Below are 14895 nucleotides of genomic sequence, written 5' to 3'. Positions count from 1 at the left end.
ATTTGTTTAGGAGCTTCATGAACAAATCTTTGACATAAACATTCTTATCACCCCCGTTTTACAATAAAGACACTGAAATTCAGTGACGTTAAGAGATTTTCCCAAGGTCACACAGCTAAGGTGTGGAAAAGTCAGAATTCTGACTGTCTTCCAAGACTGAAATTTCTTCGTTGCACCAACACAGATCTCAATGGCTCTAACACAGGTGGAAAGTAATGAACCTGCTGTCATGGGTGACGGTGAGGACCCAACGAAAAGATAATTTGTACAGAGCCTGGCACACAGTAGGTGTTCAACACTAGACGGTTTCTTTTTCCTTCATCCTGTCATGAATTTGCTCAAGGTGTGAATTTGAATCGAATCTCAAATGGGCTAAGAAGAGATCAGACACGATGGAAGTTTTTGGAATATTAAAGAAGAGAGAAACCAGGAGGAAAGCTCCAATGACAGTAAAAATCACAGTGCAAGGTACAGCACAGGGGTGCTCCACAAACATTTGTTACATTAGGTCAGGAATTGGCAAACTTCTATAAAGGGCCAGATATTAAATATTTTAGGTTTTGCGGGCCAGGTGGTCTCTGTCATAACTACTCTGTGGTTGTAGCACAAAAGCAGCCATAGGCAATATGAAAATGAAGGAGTGTGGCTGTGTCCTAATAAAACTTTATTTACAAAAACAAGCAGAGGGCCAGATTTTGCCTGTAGCCATAGATTGCTAACCCCTGTGTTACTTGAATGCTACCCTTTATTTGGCAGTTACCATCTGCTGGGCACTGACCTTCTGACCACATCTAATTCTCACCCAGTTGTGGGAGGAAGGTGTGTTTATCATTAGCAGTTTACAGATGAAGAAGCTGGGGCTCAGAAAGGGAAGTAACCTCATTTGGAACTGGGATTCAAATCAAGGTCCATCTGGTTCCCACATCCTCAGGCACTCTGCCACCAGCCCACCCATCCTGCCCTGGCCACCAGCTGGGCTCTTGCTCTGACCCTTTAAAATCAGAAAGCCCTGGACTTGTGTCAGACAGTTGGCCACTGTCCTCTGACTGAGCTTCCATTGCTGTCTTGAGACTCCTTCTCCTGTCCTAAACCGGGCTTCTGCCTTGAGCTGCCCTTTCCTCTGTGGTCATTGTACTTCTCTAATCCTCCCAGGTCCCCAAGCCTGCTCCTGTTATTCATTCATTCATTCATTCATTCATTCATTCATTCAATATTCCCTGAGAGCTGCTATGTCTGAGACCCTGGGCTAGATGCAGGAGGTAAATAGCAGAGTAAAAACTCTCCATCCAGAGTTTGTAATCTGATGGGGGAGGCAGACACATCCCTACATATTTTTAAGCGGTGCAGCAGCACAGGTATGCAGAGGGACCTGGGCTCAGGGGAGCAGAGAAGGGGACCCTCCAGTGCCTGGAGAGCCAGAGAGCCTTTCCACAGGAGAAGACTCTGAGCTGACTCTTAAAGGGGAGTTTGCAGAATACGAGGGTGGGGAGTATGTGGAGGGCATTCCCAAGGACAGAAACTGAACTGCATATGCAAGGGCACAGGGGCATGGAGCTGGGTGATGGTTAATTTTATGTCAACTTGACCAGGCCACGGGGTGCCCAGTCATTTCGTCAAACATTATTCTTGGTGTGTCTATGAGGGTGTTTCTGGATATGATTAACATTTGAATCTGTGGACTGAGTAAAGCAGATTGTCCTTCCCAACGTGGGTGGGCCTCACCCAAGCAGTTGAAGGCCTGATTAGAACGAAAAGGCTGAGTAAGAGGAACTTCTGCTTGACTTCTGGGACACTGGTCTTCTCCTCCCCTCAGGCTGGAACTACACCATTGGCTCTCCTGGGTCTCCAGCTTGCTGACTACAGATCTTGGGATTCCTCAGCCTCCATTATCATGAGAGCCAATTTCTTCTAATTATCTATCAGTCTATCTATCTATCTATCTATCTATCTATCTATCTATCTATCTATCATCTATCATCTAACATCTATTTAAAGTATTGGTTCTGTTTCTCTAGAAAACGTTGACTAATACAAGTGGCATGATGAGCTTTGCAAGCTGCCCAGAGCCTGGCATAGCCAGAGTATCAGGAAGGGTGGGAGATGAGGGTAAAGGGGCATTGGAGGTGAGGACTTAAGAGGGCTGGTGTGTTGGCAGAGGTGGCGGCACTGTGCCTGCAGGTGCTGAGGGGACGGCCCAGGTCCATGCTGCTAGCTGCCCCGTAGTCCTGGGATCTGCAGCAGAACCACCTCCCTGAGGAAAACTGTCTCAGGACTCTGAGAAGTAGCAGAGATCTGTGTATTATTTCCTATCGCTGCTGTAACAAATTACCACAGGCTTGAACACAAACTCATTATCTTACAGTTCTGGAGGCCAGAAATCCAAAATCAGTCCCCCTGGGCTAACGACAAGGTATTGACAGGGCTGGTTCCCTCTGGAGCCTCCAGGGAGAATCTGTCTCCTTACTATTTTTTTTTTTTTTGGATAGATGCTGTCCTTATTTCTTGTCTCATGGCCCCGCATCACATGGCCTTTTCTCTCTCTGCTTCCATTGTCACATCAGCTATTCCAGGTGTTGCCCCCTCCAACCCCCCTCTTATGAAGACTTGTGGTTACAACATTGGAGCCACTCAAATAATCCAGAATGATCTCCCCATCTCAAGAATTTTAAATTAATCACATTTGCACAATCTCTTTCGCTATGTAAGGTGACATACTCACAGCCTCTGGATTAAGACATGGCCATCTTGGGGGGGGCATTATTCAGTCTACCACACCCCAAAATCAATGATGTGGGAAGTTACAACCTAAGCTCTCACCCCCACCGATGCCAACCTTCCTAGGGCACACTGCTCTCTGAGGCTTTAAGAGTCAACTATTTAAAAATTATTTCCTTTCAGAAAAAAAAAAAAAATCCAGCACGATAGAGAAGAAAAGAAAGCCAATAGAAAACCTTCCCCAATGCCTGCCCCTCACCCGGAATCCTTGTCAGTAAGTATTTCTAATAAACTTTCATGCTTGGTGAGAGATCCTTTGCACGCTGACAAATTTCTCCTGAAATGTGAGATGTCTTGTTTAGAGTAATAGCTATAGTGCACAGGTGCCCAGCTGCTATTGTAAAATCAGTAAGCATTTAATTGAAACAAATGACTATAATAATAGTACATTATCCCTGCAGGCCGAGCACCATCACAGTTTTAATTATTGAGTTAAGAGTCAGGCTAATTTATCCTTTAAAGCAACAGCCCCATTCCTGGTTACACTGATCATCCTGTTATGAATATGAAGGCACCAGCAGGGAAGGATGTAAATGCAAAGCAATTTGTCCCCTTTGGGCTGGTTTTGTCTTTGAAGAAAGATTTGCAAACACTGGGCACTGAGACACTGCAATTGCCAGGCTTGGGGTGTGAGATTTCTGTTCAGGTTGGGATGAGGGTTGTGGTCCTTAGGCTTCCCGTCTCTGGGATGCAGGCCCTTACTCCTCTGCTCAGAACCTGTACTAGCTCCCCACTTCACTTCGAGTAGAAGCCTAAGTCCTCACTACACAACAGGCCCCTGGAACCACCACGCCACCACCTGGTACCTCTCTGGCCTTCTCCTCCTGCTGCTCCGCCCTCTACCGCCCCTCCCCATCAGAATTCACCTTCTTGCTGTCCCTTAAACACGCAAACATCTTCCACCTCTAGCCTAGTGCGATTTTTCCCCCCGAGGGGACATTTGGCAATATTTAGAGCCATTTTTGGTTGTTACAACTGGGAGATGCTACCGGCATCTAGTGGAAAGTAGCCAGGGCGGCTGCCAAACACCCTACAATGCACAGGACAGCCCCACAACGGAGAATTACCCAGCCCCAAATGTCAACAGTGCCAGAGGGGGAAACCCCTGTAAGTTAGTTGTTGCCTCAGTATCGTATGTTCTTCCCACACTTGGGGATCACCTACCCCACTCATCCCCTCACTCCACCAGTCTTTGTCTTAATCTCCCCTTTCCTATGAGGTCTTCCCAACCACCCTGCCCAGTCCTGCAAGCAGCCCCTCCCCCACCACTCCTGCTTTCAAAACCCCTTTCGTGCTGCTGTCCTTTCTTTCCGAAGCACTGATCACCTGGGAACACACTATATGACTTATTTATTTGTTCATTGAGTCTTATTTTGCTCCCTCTGCTAGGATTAAGTTCCACATGGGCAAAGAGTTTTGTTTTGTTCACTGGTGTATTGCCAGCACCCAGAACAGCGCCTGACACATAGCAGAGGTTCAGTGAATGTTCGTTGAATGAATTATCTGCCTGGACTGTTCCTTCCTTCACCTCCCACGTCTACTCAACCTCCAGGTCGGGTACATGTCACCTCCTCGTGATCTTCCAAAGCCACCCCTTCTTGCCATGGTTCACAGCTTGTGATTGTTAATTTTATGTGTCAACTTGACTGAGCTAAGGGATGCCCAATAGCTGGCTGGTAAAACATTGTTTTGGGGTGTGTCTGGGAGGATGTTTCTAGAAGAAATCAGTAGCCTGAGTAAGGAAGATGCCATCACCACTGTGTGCACCGGCCAATCCACCGAGGGTCCCAACAGAACAAAAAGGGGGAGGAAGGGCAAATTCTCTCTTCCTAAGCTAGGACATCCATCTTTTCCTGCTTTCGGACATTAGAGTTCCAAGTTCTCTGGCCTTTGAACTTGAACTGAATCCAGCTTGCAGACAGCACACCGTGGGACTTCTCAGTCTCCGTGACTATGGGAGCCAATTCCTATATTAAATCTCCTCTTATACCTATGTCTCTACATATCCTACTGGTTCTGTTTCTCCGGAGACCCCTGACTAATACAGAGCCCATTTCTTTTTCCTGGGTAACTAAAAGCCTCTTAATGGACAGCAAGTGTTTTTGGGTAACTCCCAAGTGCCACATGGCACATTCCTGGTTTCTTGAGGGCAGAAGGTGAGGTCTGTGATCAAAGACAGAGGGCCCACATGGTAACAACCTGTAAGTCACAGGCCCTGGGACACAAAGAAGGCAGGCACAGGCCCAGTCATTCAGGCAGGACCCCCTAGTCCAGCGGGACAGAGAGACGAGTGATCCAACCACGTCATCACACCGGGACACACGCTATTAACACGCTCTCCATTAATACAGACACGCCCGCTCAGTGTGCTCCACTGTAGCCTGTGTTCCTGGGACACTGACTATCTGGTGAACAGGGGAAGGTCACACCACAGGGGAGTCCCATTCAGGCACAGGCGACCCTTCCAGCACGTTACTGTTTTGTGCCACTAAGGAATAGCCTCTTGAGGATGTTAGTCCAGCTGAACTCAGCAGGCAGTGGAGGAATCCATGCTCTTCCCCTGCCCCTCCATACCACCTCCTTCCCCTCATCCTGTCTGGGCACTTGTGGTGTGAAAGTGCACACTTCTCCCCGATCTTTGTGTGCTCGTCCTTGTCTCTGTAACTCAGCAGCAAAGAGGTGTCTTTACACCCGCTCCCATCAAGCTAACTTCCCAGTTCTTACTGAGAGATTAGTAAGAATTTAACACGTGCGTTTGTTTGTTTTTTTTAACTGCGCTGGAACGTGCATTAGGATTGTCACGGTTTTCTGTTGGTGCTCTGGTTACGAAGTTGCCTAGACCTTGAGAGGTTTGCCTCAGCTCCATTTTTTTCTCACAAACTCTTAATATTAGGATTTTGAAGTCTTTTCAGGACTGTATCTAGCGTATTATAGCAGAAATATCTGTATTTACTAAGCATCTGCTATGTGCCAAGCACTGAGGACTCCAGTGGATACCGCAGGTGCAGTCCCTGACCCGTGGGAGACAGATATCGATCAATTCCACACCCATCGATATGTAGTAACAGGGATGAAGAATGCTGGAAGGAAAGCCGTAGGCCACCATGGGGTTGTTAGATGCAGACGGGGGATCTGGAAAGGCCTCAGTCTGGCTGGAGTGAAGAATGATGGGGACAGGTGAGGAGAGGGAGAAAGATGAGGTTAGAGAACCAGGCAGGACCGGGCTGGGTAGGGCCTTGAATGCCAGGTGAAGACATCTGGACTTTATCCCGAGGGTCCCTGGGAACCCAGAAGGGTTTTAGGCAGAGCGGTGACTTGAATTTTAGAACGGCCATGGCTGCTATGTGGGAGGTGGAGCTTCCGAGTGAGAAGTGACAGACGCCATCGGAATCCGGATAGGTGGAAGGTGAGATGGGCGTGAGTGATGCCATGGGAGAGGATTCGGGACTGGTCATGGCAGATGGTCAAAGATGACGCCAGATCACCAATGACATTCATAGGCTGGTCACAGGGGAGAAGGGACATGACCATCCAGGTGAGGGTGAGTGGCCAGCTGTGGACAGGCCGAGCTTGGGCATGGATAGGTGGGGATGGTCCGTTACATGGCCTAGTGCTTAGACGAGGGATGCAGCGATGGAAACTGACCTGGGGCCACCAGTGGTACCCAGCCACGACAGCGGAGAATCAGGCAGAGAGAGAGGGAGATGCAGGAGGAGCCTGCAAGGAGGCCAGGAAAGGGTGGTCTGAGCAGTTGAGGCCAGCAGGAGCATCACGGTCACACAGGCACACTGAGGGAGCAGAGGAGGGAGAGAGGTTCCGGAAGAAGGGGTGGCCCAGCTGGTCTAATATAGCCAAGTGTCAAGTATGATAAAGGCAGCATGTGCCCAAGGGACTTGACAATAAGGAGGCCACCAGGCCCCAAAGTGGAGCAGTTTCGTAGTCAAGGGGGAGGTAGAGGCCAGAGTGAATGGGAGGGGAGGACATACAGCCATCCAGGGTCAGTGACCTCTCCTGCAAGCTTCGCTGGGACCGTGAGACGAAAAGCGGGACAGTAGGCAGGGGCCAAGGGGAACGTGCAATTGTGGAAGGCGGGGCCTCCTGTCATAGTGATGCCCCCATGGGGACCTTAGCTGCAGAACTGATGTGCCACAGCACAGCTGTGACATTCATGAGCCACGTTCTCAGCTTTGGTCTCAAGCAAGCCTTTCAACAGCCCTGGTAGGTAGATGCTGCTCTTCCCACTTTACAGATAAGCAAATGGCGTCCCAGAGAAGTGAAGTCAGTTGCTCCCTGTCTGCAGCTCACCTGGAGCAGGGCCAGGATCCCAACCCGGGTCTCCCTGACCCCAAAGTCTGAGCTCTTTTTACTACTGAGGACAGAAGGGTTCGGCTGGCCCTCAGGGACAGAGTGCCGGAAAGGGAATGGTTTTGTTATCACCACACAGGGAGAGGGCACAGCTTATCCGTTTTGTTTCGACTACTTCTGAATTCTTCTGTATCTCTGTGAAGAGTTGAGAGGAAACTGCTGGACAAAAACAATGATAAACCACCAGGAAACTGCTGAGTAAATTAGAACCAGAGGTGAGCTTGAGGTCCAGAATCAGCATGACGGTTGTCCCCATGTGTCAGGGGGCTGCTAGGACGCAGGGTACACTGGGGTCTAGGCAGGGACAAGGCTAGTGGAGCCCCAAGGGGCAGATCACAGGGGATGAAGACTGGTCCTGCAGGCTCTGGGGAGCCTGGTGGCCAGTGAGAGGAGGACAGCCCAGCAGGTCTCCTCCTGAGTCATAGGCCAGAGGCGGGGGTCAGGGAGGCTGAGGAAGTGGATGGAGCCAGTGTGCTTGGTCACAGGAGGCTGATAACCAAAAGGACCTGTTGAGCTGCAAATCCTCCATCTTCCTGATTTTGACCTTCAGTTCCTATTTCAAAGGGGGCCTGATGCGCTTGCCCACGGCACTAGGGCTGAGCCACATTCTGGAAAGGGGCATTTGCTTATCTGGCAGGATCCTTTGCTTCTGCATCTGTGGGGTAGGGAGGCTGTATTTTACTATTTTTTCTCATTTTTTGGTTTATCCCACTGGCAAGGAAGCTCGGTGGATGAGGGACTGTCATTTGCTCAGGGCTTGGGAGAGTGCTTGGTACATAGTAGGGGCTCAATAAACGTTTCTAGAATGAATTTAAAAAGTGCATGAGTGAATCCCGATGAACCGAAGCTGAGAAACTCCATGTCCTGCTCACGGAGCCAGGGTTTGGATTCAGAAAAGGGGGTCATTTCCCTTCCAGCAATGAGGTCCCCATACACAGACACCCCTTTCCCATCACCAGTCCAGGCTCCACTCCTATTACCAACCCACCTGCCCCCACACAGATATACACCAGGCCACTGCCAATGACCCTACTAGACAGACCCCTGTCCTCAGCACTGTCTGGGGACGGGGCAGCTCTGATACCCCGGTGGCCCGGCTCCCTCCTCCTGGAACTCAGTTTACCTCCCTAACCCCTGATCTCTTTTCAGAACTCAGCAAAAAATGTCACCACCTCTAGGAAGCTCTCCTACCTAAACCAAGGTGATTGCCTCTCTTGGCACCTTGTCATTTGTTCATTGACCTTGCCATGATTGCAATTATACATTCACTGGCACGTGTAGAGGATTTTGGTTGTGTGCTCCATTCACGAAGGCGAGAATCTGCTATGCTTGGGGCTGTTTCCCCGGCGTCCAGCGCCAGGCCTGGCACAGAGCAGGCACTCAGCGGATGCTAAAGGGACGAGCCAGGCAGGCCTGGGAGCTCGGGGCCCCAGAGTGGCAGCCTCCCCAAGCTCCAGGTCAACCCAGTGGGTACCACGGCCCTAAGTGGGATCTGTCTCCTCCACCCTCCCTCTTCAAGCATTTGACATGGCGTGGCCAGGCCCCGGCTTCCTTCATGCCTCTCCTCATCCTGCTCCTCACGGCCAGTCCGCACGCTGCAAGAACCTCTGTGCCACGCTGGGCCTGCCTCCTGAATCCCTCTCTGCTCCAGGCCCACTGCCCCATCTCAGCTCAGACACCCCCTGTTGCTTTGCCTTTGCTAATGCTGTTCCTTCTGCCAGTGATGCCTCTCCCATCTCCACACACCTACAGACTGGCTGAAGTCAGCTGGTCCTGCTATGCCCCTGGAGACCTGAATGACTTTGACAAGCCACTTCTTCTGGGCTTCTCCAATTGAGGGGCTGTACAAGGAGCAGAAGTAGAATCAGACTCGTATTTCAGAATGAACTGGCTGCTCCAGTGGGAATGAACTAGCTCATGAATGACACAGAGGGAGAAAGACAGAAGCTGGGAGACCAGGTCAGAGGCTTCTGCACAGGTCCAGGCCGTGGCAGGGGGTGTCTGAGCTGAGATGGGGCAGTGGGCCTGGCGCGGGGAGGGATTCAGGAGGCAGGCCCAGCATGGCGCAGAGGTTCTTGGCAGGTGGTGGGACCCCACATGAGAGGGAAACACAAGGAAAGGGAAGGGTTACACACCCCCTTAACGCTTAACACTCTACATTCAGAATTAGCACACGTTGCTAATTAAAACCATCTTTCAAAGAATTTATTATAGGGTATTCCGAGCTAATTATAAAGTCTCTGTAGCTGTTCTTGAGCAGTTGGCTAATGCAGTGTTGAAATCTCTTTGGCCACCCTCGTTTAAATTATTCATCAGGCCCGGCAACAGTTGTGAACTGTAATTTAAACAGTCAGCTCATGAATATTCAATTAACACAACAAATACTGGTGTGTTTTACTGCCTTGCTGCTCAATATTTTGTATCCTCACCCATGTTTACATGTTTTTATGAACCCTCGAGAAAAGCGTTGCCTATTGAAGTCCCTGGTTAAGCCGAGATTGAAATGCCCAGGAGAGGGTTGGAGGCTGCAGGCAAAGCTTCGGATATTCTATCTCTCTCAGAAGAGTTCCAGGTGATTGGGCTGGAAGGGTTCAGGGATGAAAGGCTCAGAGAGGGCAAGGACTGGCTCTGAGGTCACACAGTAGGTCCGAGGCACAGACAGGACTCAGTTCTGGGGAGGTTCCTGCTGCTACTCAGCCACAAATTAGTTGACGGAAGGGGCCTGGGAACATCTGGCTCTGAGACAATGTCAGGAACATAGAGGAAGGTATTCTACGCTGCCCAGATGTTTAAGGGCAGATGTTGCCAAAGCAGGTCCAGCTGTTCAGTTACGGGCTATTTTAGATTCCAGGCTGGCTCCACCCCTAAAAATTAGAGTTCCCACCCCTCCATGGCCAGGTCAGAAGAATATGTAACCTCTTTCCCCGCTGTGAGCCCCTACAAGCCAGAAATAGTTTTGAAGGCTCCAAAATGGCTCCTCACTTTTTCTCACATCCCTTCTCTGAGGCAGGCACCAGGACGAGTCTCCTTTTTACAGAAAAGAAGCCTGAAGCTCAGAGGGTTAAGAAGTTTGCCCAGGATAGAGCTCTCCTCTCCTCCCTCTGCTGACACCTGCACCCTCAAAAACTCATTTTCACAACTCCTAACGAATCTCCCAAGCGTTTTATAATAGGGAAAAGTCAGAAACAGCCTAAATGTCTGTCAACAGAACACCGCTCATATTTACAATGAAACATCCACTGTGACGAAGGACTGTGACGCGACCACTAAAAATAAGGGCGTGACCTATAACTATGGACACAGAAATACATCCACATGGAAATCCTGTTGCAGAAAACTGGCAGGTCTAGAACAGACTAGAAAGTACAGGACAAGGCGCCACATTATAATCCCATTTATGTAAATTATATGTGTACAATTCACAAAGATATGACTTGAAAAGATACTTAGCGAATGGTTAGGTTAGTCATGGTTATTTGTGTTTGGTGCAGTTTTAATCATCTTTTATTTCTTCTTTGTATTTACTTGTGTTTAATTTTTTTACAATGAACATATGCTATTTTTAGAAAAACCAATAAAGCTATGTTTTTGGAAGACAAAAGTAAAAGATGTAAGACTACTTCATTGCAAAAATGTATAGGATACAGCTAAAGCCATACTCGGAAAAAAACGTACGGCCATTAACTTTTTATTATTGAACAATAAACAATAAAAGTAAATGAACTAGAGAATCTAAAATGAAAAATTTAAACATCTACAGGAAAAGGGATTATTAAACATAAAAAGAGAAATGAATAAATTAAGGAAAAAGAAAAGTAATAGAATTAAAACATAATTCTGATGATTAGTTTGCCGAATAAAATGAATAAAACCAAGTAAAGCAACCAATAACGCGGATAAAGCTCTGGTAAAGATGAGCAGGAAAAGAGAGAGATACTACAATCTACAACTTTAGGAATATGAATAGGGATCATTACAGGTACAAAGCCTATAAAAATTAAATGATAATACTAAATACAATTCAATGGTAATAACTGTATAGACCTCAGTGTAATGAACTATTTGTTTTATGAAGATGGCATAATCTGTACAATGGTTATGGAGATTATAGTATAATTTGCACTTTGGTACAGAAATATGAGAAAGCTTTGTTGTAAAAAAATCGACAGACCTATTTCACTATAAAAAATAAAATTTCAAGTAAAAGAATAGTACATTAAATCATCTCATATTTTTTAAAAAATGTATGTTTTAACATGTACATATACATGTATACCGTGACCAAGTCTAATTAATATAATACTGATGAATCTATTAATAAAATTCATCATCTCGAATATGCTAAGGAAGAAAAACTATAGGATCATCTCAATGCATACTTAATAGGCATTTGATAAAACTCAACAAAAATTATAAGTAAACTGAAAGATAAAGGATCTTTTTTAAAACTATGCTGAAGAAAACTGACTTCATGCTAAGGGTGAGTTTCATTTCCATTAAACTGAGGGTGAGACAAAGATCACCGGTCATTGATCATCACTATTTAGTGAAAGTTAGACTCAATGCAATGAAACAAAAAGAAATGTGTTACAACCACCGGAAAGCATCTTCTTTATAGATGCAATAGCATTTCTAGAAATCCCCCAAACCTCAAGTTCTAAGAAGTTAGCATATGAGACAGCCAGATAAAAACAAATATAAGAAATATACCAATTTCTTACTTACCCACAAAAAACAATTATGTTAGAAAACATAATTTAAAAAGTTCTAAACATAATAGCAATGCAAAAATATAAGATTCTAAAGAATAAGATTTATAAGAAATATGTTAGATCCATATATATACACATACGTATATACACATACATAAAACACTATAAAGAGAGACTAAGTTATTTAAATAAATGGAGATTCGCATCGTGTTTCTGAATGGAACAACTCAATAGTGTAATGATATGAAAAACAACCCATTTTAATTAGTGGAAATAATAAAGTTCCAACATAAAAAAGCCATGGTTTTATCAAAGTGACTTAAAAACTCACCTGAATAAAGAAATGGGTGAGATTTGTCAGCAAATAGTGAGAAGAAGAGCAAGGACTTTGGAAAAATTGTATCGCTAGATATTAAAACATACTATGGAGCCAGAGGGATTTAGAAAGTGCGGTGAGCACATGAGAAAAGACAGATCAGATGATGGAATAGAAAAGAAAACCCAGAAACTTGTGAGCCTATTTTTCTAGCTTATAATAATAGTAACAACTCAAGTCAGTGGGGAAAAGGATGGATTTTTTTAAATAAATCATATAGGTAACCATCTAGCATTTGAAAAAAGTAATATTAGAACCAATGTGGTATTTTGTTGGAGAAGGGCTTTTCTAAGTTTCCCATTGAAGGCAGAACCAGAAAAGAGAACATGATTAGCTTTGGTACACAGAAAATGTAAAAAAAAAAAAGGATTAACATAAGAAAAAATGACATGAGAAGGAAACAATAATCCGAGAATAAATATTTGCAACGAACATGAGAAAAAGGGTACTATTAATGTATAAAGAGCTATACTAAATAAATAAAAATTCACAAATGCCCCAGTGGAAGACTGGACAGTGTGAAAGAAAAGACAAATCACGAGAGAATAAATTAAAATGTCCAGCTACTGTGCCAGATGTGGTGTCATTGCTAGAGCAGATTAATAAGGCCTTGGATACATGGTATGTGACCACCGATTCAGCAAACATGTTTCTTTCTACACCAATTAGAAAAGAGAATCAGAAATGTCCAGATGTACGTGGGGTAGACGATAATATTCATTTACAATTTTGCCTCAAGGGTGTGCCACCTCTCCTGCCCTCTGCTGTAATATAGTTTGAAGCTATCTGGGCACCCCACCGATCTATTACATTGATGACATCCTGCCGATCAGACAGGATAAGCCAGAGGTGGCGCACATGCCCAAGTCCAGCATATACTCTAGAGGGCAGGGCACAGACCACAGAGCACTTTTCTAGGGGGACAGTTAAAGTGAAAGGTGAACGTCTGCATCTTGCTTTCTCTACCGCAAAAAAGGGAAGCATAGGGCCTATCAGGCCTCATCGCATTCTGGGAATTACACGTTTCACCCCTAGGAATGTGCTCAGCCCATATATGGGTGATGGGGAATGGCGCCCGCTTTAAGTGGGGCCCAGAACAGGAAAGGGTCCTATAAGAGTCCAGGCTTCAATGCAAGGGGCCTTGACCTTTAGGCCATCTCATCCAGCAGGGCCCATGGTGTTGGACATGTCCGCGGCAGGAACACGCAGTTTGGCATTTCAAATTGCTTTGCAGGCTCCCAGAATTCTGAGTGGAGCCACACCACTTACAGCATGTAATTATACTCCTTTCAAGAAACAGCTCCTGGAGTGTTACTGCGCTGTAGCAGAGACGAAATGCTCAACGAGGGGCCACCAAATGGCCATGCAGCTAGAACTGCCCATTAAGAGCTGGGTTCTCTTGAACTAACCAAGTCATAGCATCAGATGGGCCCAGATGGAAACGGCATATCTAGGACCAAACCCGAGCAGGACCAGAAGGCATGAGTACGCTGAACAGGGAGAGAGCCCAGACTCTCATGTCACATACCACAGTCACAGCAATGCACCTCCCTCAGCTCAAACCTGTGGCTGTGTTGGGGAGGGGGACCTCTTGTACAACCAGCTGAAACAAAAAGAAAAGGCCCAAGTATGATTTACAGATAGGTCAATTCTCTACATGGGTACAAGTCAAAAGTGGGCGGTCACTCTATTTGAGAGACATTCATGGCGGAAAATCTTCCCAGGGGTGGAGCTGTGAGCACTGCACCCAGCCATCCATCCGGTGTGGAAGGAAAGGTGGCTTCAGGTGAGACTATACAGTCAATTCTCATTATTCATGGTAGTTCTAGAAAGTACTATCATGTCACCGTGAACACTGAATTAGCATGAACATTGCTCCTACAGAAAATACAGGATTAGTTTCCTGTGAGCCTCTGGGCACAATATTTTCATCAACTGATCAATGTGTAGCTTTGTTTTATGTGTGTTTCTGTTTCAACGTTAATGAGTCAACAATGTATATCAAATTAGAGGCATTCACACCTTATTTGATATACATTGTTGACTCATTAACGTTGAATTCGAGGCAATATAACTCACGCCTGAATATAGAACTCTTTTCTCTGTAAGGCACATCACAGCCTTCCTGACTTAGGAACACTGGATGGCCCTTCAGCGCTATGCTTGGGGCCATTTGAAACAGTGAAATCAGCCGCAAAGAACATGAAAATGCAAAAATGTGGCACTTACTAGTGTGAATTGAATCAAGAAGGCAGAGTGTCACCTTGCTTGACCTCAGCTGCGAACCTGTGCGTTGGCTGACATGAATTTTTTGCCATGTGCCTGTCCACAAATGACCAAAAAAGCACAATAAATACTGATTTGGGGGTTATAAATAAATTTTAGCTAGTAGCTAAATTGGCAAATACAGAAATCTGCCAATAATAAGAACGGATTGTATATAAATTCACAGCAGGGCCCAACGGCCTGGCTGTCTTGTCAGGGGACCTGGGAGGAAAAGGACTGTGGGCTTGGGGACAAACTTCTCTGGAGGGTAGAAGCACATGGACTGAGACATGGGAGTGGACATAAAACGCGATTTCTGAGTCACACTTGGTCAACTAAGAGGCATTCACCACGGAAGAGGCACTGAACAATCAAGTGGACAACATGGTTCAGCCCGGTGTC

The 14895-nt window shown here is 46.2% G+C and overlaps 1 protein-coding gene across 2 annotated transcripts in view; it reads right to left on the bottom strand.

Annotated features, from left to right (window-relative positions):
• The window catches only part of TOX2 (TOX high mobility group box family member 2), a 120813-nt gene that overhangs the window by 15700 nt on the left and 90218 nt on the right, over nucleotides 1-14895 (bottom strand). The window lies entirely within an intron of this gene.

Source organism: Pteropus medius, unplaced genomic scaffold, assembly GCF_902729225.1.
Source record: "Pteropus medius unplaced genomic scaffold, Ma_sr-lr_union100, whole genome shotgun sequence".
NCBI classification, from domain to species: domain Eukaryota; kingdom Metazoa; phylum Chordata; class Mammalia; order Chiroptera; family Pteropodidae; genus Pteropus; species Pteropus medius.
The sequence above is the reverse complement of the archived record's forward strand: the minus strand, read 5'-3'. Positions and strand labels throughout refer to the sequence as shown.